At 39.7% G+C, this 7,389-nt stretch overlaps 1 pseudogene; it reads right to left on the bottom strand.

Annotated features, from left to right (window-relative positions):
- Window positions 1-4,860: 4,860 nt before the first annotated feature.
- Window positions 4,861-5,647, bottom strand: LOC142455391 (guanine nucleotide-binding protein G(s) subunit alpha pseudogene; annotated as a pseudogene).
- Window positions 5,648-7,389: the final 1,742 nt, after the last annotated feature.

Consider the following 7,389-nt stretch of genomic DNA (forward strand, 5'->3'; position numbering starts at 1 on the left):
GGGTCTCAAAGGAGCCTCAAGCTCTGGCACACAGGTTGTGTAACTCACAGGTTGAGGCAGAGAACGCTACAGAAACAGCATTTGCTGTCCAGCACACTCAGATCAGAGCCATTTATCTCTTCTTCACCCTCCAATCAAACTGCGACCTGATTAATCTCACATGTTCCTATTGGCAAGGTTGGCACAATAAACTAACTAAATTCCAGCTTCTCTGTGTTTGTTCAGCACATAAATTGAATGCTGACACACATCTTGCTTGATATTAAATCATATAGCATTCCCTCATTACTTTGCAAGAACTGCCTCTTAGTTCACGTATAGGTTCCACATCAGTACAATGGAGTGTTCCGGAATTCCCATACTTCTCAAGGTTATCTAGCATTTGCTATTAGACACATAATTGAGTGCATTTCCATAGTTAATGGAATAAAAGTAAACGTTTTTATGGTATTCTCTGCCTTCAGTTAAGATCCATCTGATGTCAGCAACGATATCCTTTATTCTATGTCCTTTACTGAATCTAGTCCTTGTCAATGTACTTCTCTAACCATTTCTGAATAATATTCAGCAAAATTTAACTTGCATGTGATATTAATGATAATTGTTCTTTAGTTTAGTCAGGCACAACCTGATGGGTCGCCTTTCTTTGGAACGGGTACAAATATGCATATCTTACAGTTAGTCGACCGGGTAACTGCCTTCCAATTTGTTGGCATAAGGGCCTATGTTCCCAGTGCTCGTTCAGCACACAGAAATCTTTTAACTGGTATTCTATTTCTGGAACTCGTCATTCACTAGGGCATTCAGCAGAGCTTGGACAGCTTTCTTTGATGCCATAATTTCTTCATCATACGGTATCTCTTGAAATAGTTGACTGTCAGTGACTCGTTATTTTGGTGCCGTGAATCTGGGTATCCCTTCCGTCTTCATTTGATTCTACCTGAAAAGTTTGTTCATAGAATCTTTTAATACTTCAACTCAAGGTTTTAATTTGGTCTCTAGATTCTTCAGCGTACGACATGGTAGGCGTGTTTACCTTTTGATGTTCCAAACCCAGGTTCGAACATTTCATTACAATACTTTACTTTGTTTTCTTGAGCCACCATTTGAAATCTTCTGTCCAGTTCTTTTATTTCTTTATTTTTAACTTTTGCTTTAGCTACTCTGGGATCAAGAACAAGTTTCAGAGGCCCTTTGGATACCAATTGTGATATTTTCTTTATTTATGTTCTTTTTCATGACCTCTTTTGCCTTCATCACATACGATGCTCTTGATGTAATTCCACACTCCACCGGACTTCTGTCATTAGTGATCAATACATCAAATATGTTCTTGAGATGTTCTTCAAATTCAAATGTGAAATGCGGTATACGCAAGGTCATATTTTGTCTCATATGGGCTCGTTTTAATTTGCTTCAGCTTCCACCTGTGCTGAGTCATGCGGAATCGTTGGCAGAGGCCACAGTCGGACCCTGGTCTTGTTTCAGTGCTGCCCTGATGTCCATTGGCTCTTCCCACAGACGGCGTCAGCTTGATTTCATTCTGTCTGGAGAAGCCCTCACGGATAATTATTGCTGATGTTGTTCAAAAATATATTTTAACTTAAGAAGTTGTAGGTCTGGCAAAATTCCATCATATGATTCAGCTTTAATTTTGTCACAAAGGCTGTATTTCTGACCACCTTGTTCTTTCTCCCCCCCCCCACTTTCACATTCTAAGTGCCAATAATTATCATTGCACCTTGATTGTATGTTTGATAAATTTAAGACGGAAGAATTTGGCAGAACTCTTCAATTTCTTCATCATGCACTATCTTTAGTGGTTTGAGGGTAGAGTTGGATAATAGTTATATGGATGGCATTTATTTGACTATATGTAGATATACTATGACAGATAGACCTGTACTTCAAGAAAGAGCTTGAAATGTCCTTTATGACAAAGACTGAGGCACCATTGCTCTTAAATTTGTCATTGCTGCAAAAGAATGTTGAAAACTGATTGTGGTAGAAATTGGACAATCCTGCTGGATGTGATTGAACTATGGAACAATATGATATAAGAATTAACTCCCGTTTAATAGTAAATTAAAAAAGAAAACCATATGACTATCTGATTTTAAATGGCCAACACCAGTCCATTTCAGCTCACTAATACCGAGTATAGCACTTCTGGAAGTAAAGCATAATTATAGCAAGATTATAGGATATGAGAGATTAATATAAATTGTTACCACAATAAAGTTATTGGTAGCATTCATTTTTCATTCTTTCAATATTCATTATTCTTCTCTTCTATTTTTATTATTAATTTACACATATCAATTGCTTTCTGTATACCAGTAATAAACAATTGAATTTTAAAATTAAAACTGTAACCGTTTTTGATCAACAAATATGACAAGTATAAATCTAACAACATATTTTCAAGTTTTTTATTTTAAAAATAAAAAATATGATGAAATAAATATAAATAGGTAGAAATACTTGTTTCATATTCATGAATACAAACTTCCAATACTGTTAAGATGTCAATTTTCCCAACATTATCTATAGATTTAAAGTAATCCTAATAAATATTTCATCAAAGTATTTTGTGGATCTTTACAAACTTATAAAATGTAAGAGAGAAAGCAAATAAATTTAATATACCTACACAAGATGGAAGAACAGAGTTAAAGAGCTGGAAATCTCCAACCTCAAGACTCATTTCAAATCTACTGTGATCAAGCCTGAATTGACAAAACACCAGAGAGAAACAAAATTCAGATCAGAAATGGAGCCACGGAATACAGTCAGCTGATATTTGCCAAAGCAGCAGGGCCAGTTCAATAGAGAAAAGATCACATTTTCAATGAATGATGCTGGATCAATTAGGCAGGTAGAAATGAACATCAGTGCAAAGCTTACGTCTGTCAGAAGAATTAACTCCAGTGAACCGCACACCCTCGTATGACACTAACCTGGACGATTTCTGAAAGAAAGCCTGTGAGAGAGTCTAACAGGCCTTCAACATCTCGCACACATTACGTTTTACAACTCCGACCGCATCCTGCACCATGTAACAGCCCTCTTCTTCCCTGATTTTACCTTTCCCTTCATCTTTCTCATAAGGGAAAAGGAGCTTTATTCCTGGGAAATGCTGTCCTTTCAGAATACTGTGGCTTACTGGCTGCTTCTCATAGCTTCTTCTGTCATTGCTCACAATTGGAAGTAGCCTGTATTTCTTTCAACGAGTAAATGATTAAATACGTAGTGGTACATTCATACCACGGAGCAGTATTGAGCTAAAAGGCTTAAATGAACTATCAGACTATGAATAAACAAAGAAGGACTTCAATGAAAGAAGGCGTGAAAAAAGAAAGTGTCAGACCTCTGCGTCCAGTCTTACTCCGACTCTCATATTCTGGGACGATGGGGAGACAGACTGTGGGAAGAGTAAACAGAGGTTCCGGGCCCAGGAGTTCGGAGACGAAGAAGCAGAGTGAGAAGCGCTCTAAGGGCGCAAAAACAACTCTGCTTGCGTTTCTCAAAGCTGATCTGCCTGTGCAGCGTATCATTAAGACAGCCATAAATTGTGCACTTTGTGGTGTGTTTTCTAGAGGCCCTCCAATTAGTTTGGACTAATCGCTATCCCATCAACAACGCAATGAAGCAGTGTTTGAACATGCACCATCTTCCCAATTAGAATTAAGCAGTTGTGATAGCCAAATGCTCGTTCAGTTTGTTAAGGACTTCCATATATATATAATTTGACAAATTTGAAATTACTTTGTCAAATTATATATATATATATAATTTGACAAATTAATTTCAGAATTGACCTTTCCTGATAGTACATCCAAAGTACATTAGATGATATCTTGCCTTAATATTTTCTAAGGAGCATTCTGGTTGTACTTCCTTTGAGACAAAATTACACTAGCAGTCTATGGAACTTTCAATATAACGGACCACACCATAATTCGAAGGCATCAATTCTTCTCCAGTCTTAGTTACTCAATGCCCAGTTTTCATATGCACGTGAGCTGATTTGGAATACGGTGGCTTGCAAAGGAAGATCTTCGTTCTCAATGTAATATCTTTGTTCTTTAGCATTTTAAAGTGGCTAATTGCAGAAAATTTGCCTGATGCAATGTGTCCTTTGATTACCTGACTGATGCTTCCTTGAGTACTGACTGTGGATTCAAGTAAAATAAATTCATTGTCCATTGCAATCTATTTTGCATTTATCATGATTTATTGACAAGTTATGAGGATGTGGGTTTTCTTTACATGGAGCTATAATCTATATTGAAGTCTTTATTCTTATATCTTCCCTACTAAGTGCTTTGAACCTTGTTGGCATTCAACACGCGGTGTTGGTCCTCTGAGTGTCATAGGTTGTTAATAAGCCTTCCTCTCCTCCTGATGCCGCAGGCTCCTTCACGTAGCTTAGCTTCTTGGCTTACTTGTTCAGTGTACAGAGTAAGTATGGTGAAAAGATTCAAGCCTGACAGATACATTTCTTGATTTTAAACCATTTGTTACATTCTTGTTCTGTTAGAATGACTTCATCGTGGCCTGTTACACAGGAGCACAATCCAGTGTTCCGGAACGCCCATTCTTTTCAGTGTTTCTGAAGCAATCCATACAGTCAGATGCTTATCACAGTCAACAAAACACAAATAGACATCTTTCTGATAGACTCTGTTCTCAGCCAAGATCTATCTGACATCAGCAATGCCATTCCTGGTTGTGCATTCTCTTCTGAATCCAGCTTGGAATTCTGACACCACCTCTCTTTGTACTGCGGCTATTGTTTGATTTTTTTTTTAATTTCCAAAGCAAGTTTTAATTCTTGACTACTAGTGATATTGCTTCCTAATGTCTGCATTCTATTGCTTCTGGATCAGGAGTAGAGGAGGGAGCAACCTCTGGGAAGGAGTCCTCTTTCTTGGATTGTGCAGCCAGGACAACGAGCAGGCCGTGCTAGTTGAGGAACATGATCGCAGAGCTGGTGCGCAGGCACCTGCTGTTCCAGATGCTCTGGAAGCGGTTCCGAGCCTCCTGCAGGCTGTGGGTCCAGTTGCCCACCCGGATGGCGATGTTGTGGCTGCTGCTGGCCTCTGTGAAGATGAGAGTCACATCTTTGAAGTACTGGATCCACTTATGGCGTTCATCACGCTGGCCACCCACATTGAACACGTGGAAGTTGACCTTGTCCTCTGGAACTTGGTCTCAAAGATTCCAGAAGTCAGGACACCACAGCAGCGAAGAGGATCCTGGTCAATTTGGCAAGTAGTCGGCCTGCTGGATGACACGGATCTTGTCCAGAATGTATTGAGCGTAATCGATGAGCTGGTACTCGTGGGCACATTTGTACCGGGCGCAGCCCCCTCATCCTCGCAGTCTTGGCGTGCGCTTAGAATGCGGGAGGGAAAGCAAAGTCCAGCACATTCATCATGCTCAGAATGTAGTCCACTCATGATCGCCTGCACTTTGGTGACCTGCTCGCTCCCATCACGGTGCTCCTGGTAGGCCCCCTGTCCTCTTTCCCACCCTGTCCATTAAGCCCATCAACAGGACCCTTGTCTGCTTCACCATGGTGCCTTTGCCACATGCTCCAGCACTCAGAGTGAACAAGGAGAATCTGGATGGCATTTTCCATCAGTGCTGCCAGATGGGGAAGGGTCCCCATTTGCGAGGGGACCCCGGAGATGGGTGCCGGGTAGTGGACTTCTGGGGCCTGCGTCGGCTCTGCTGCTGCTTCTCCCTTGCGGCAGGTTCTTGAGAGAGTGTTACTTATTTAATTAAATCAGAACGCAAATTATGTTTCTTAGCTGGCACTTATTAGAGGGAGGCTTCACAACGATCCTGGGAAAATGGATTTAAAAGATAATGAAATGTTTCCACAAACTTTAAAACATCCCCCCTCACACTTATACAACCACGTGGAATTGACTGGAGAGCAATGGACTTTGATTTTGGAGTAAACCCTTTCCCTCAGTCTTAGAACATAGACTTCCAACGTTCTTGTTCAAATCCTTCGTCTTGGCCAAGCCTGAATTCCAAGGTTCTCTCTTCGTCATTGCAGAAGACCCTTGCTGATTTATAGGGTGCTTGTTTTGTTTCTTAGCTTCAGGTTTCACAGAAGTAGCAATGTCCCCAAACTCAAATTTACACTTACTACCACCATGACGCACAGCGACTCTGAGGGGCAAGGTAGACCTGTCTCTGTGGGTTTCTAGGAGTGTACTTTTGTTTTTTTTCAAGAGTGGAAAACATCATTTTTTTTTTCAGAGTAGGTGATGGTTTCGAACTAGTGACCTTGGAGCTAGCAGTTCAGTGCATAATCCACTATACTACCAGGCCTCCTTTTTAAAATATTGAGTGTAATTTTTACTTTTCTTAGTCTTGTTCAACATAAGATCTTGAATGTTATAGTTACCTATCTTGGCAATTTTCCTCTGGATATAATTTTTTTTCATCTTAGCTACATTTCCTAGTTATCTTGGCAAAGTTTTATTCCTCCTCATGATCATAATAAAAAACCTCACAGCCATCATGCTTGTTAGGGACCCTAGAGGACAGAGGAAGCTGGCTCCTCTGGGGTTTTGGACCTCCTCTATCTCCTAGTAAGTGGCTGATGGTTTCAAACTGTTGACCTCACAGTTAACAGTCCAATGCTTAAACACTACGCCACCTCAAGATGCTCAACCATATTTGAAAATAGAAATTTCTTGATCTCTACATTGGAAAGTGGAAGATTTGAACAAACGAACATTTCAGTGGAGTTTAGAATAGGTGATTATGAAAAGGATTTTACAAGGCAAACTAAACCAAAATAGTGGGGCTCAAGGTTGGCCCCTGAAGCTATGATTTTAAGGCTTTCTAGCTTCAGGGGCCAATTTTGTCCATTGGCATAACATATTGTAGGAAGGTAATTTTCAATATGTGAGTTGGCGTTTGGTTGTTAGAAATCTTGAAAGTTTGTGAATGGCCAACTAAGACACAACTCTTCTTTTTTACTCTTAGGGAGCAATTGAGAAAGTTGGGAATCACAGGATCAAAGAAGAGAGAATTCCAGAAGATTAACAGCACACATATCGGGTAATTGTACCCTATTATCTAAATTGAGATAATACACTATACTCATTAACTAAAGTACTCCCAAAACAGCTCAGCACGAAATCGTTAAAATGTATAATCTCAAATAGTTTATTTTTCTCATTTTAGTTAAAAGAAATAGTGTTCAAAAACCATACACCATGGCTATGCCTTCCAATTAGAGAACGGGATCCTCAGTGGTTCCACACACACTTGAGTTCTACAAGCAAAAAATGCTTTTCTTTGGTTATTCATCCAGGATAGCAATTACAAACTGATGCTGTGATGTGGACAGTTGAACAT

Source organism: Tenrec ecaudatus, chromosome 8 (genome assembly GCF_050624435.1).
Source record: "Tenrec ecaudatus isolate mTenEca1 chromosome 8, mTenEca1.hap1, whole genome shotgun sequence".
Classification (NCBI taxonomy): domain Eukaryota; kingdom Metazoa; phylum Chordata; class Mammalia; order Afrosoricida; family Tenrecidae; genus Tenrec; species Tenrec ecaudatus.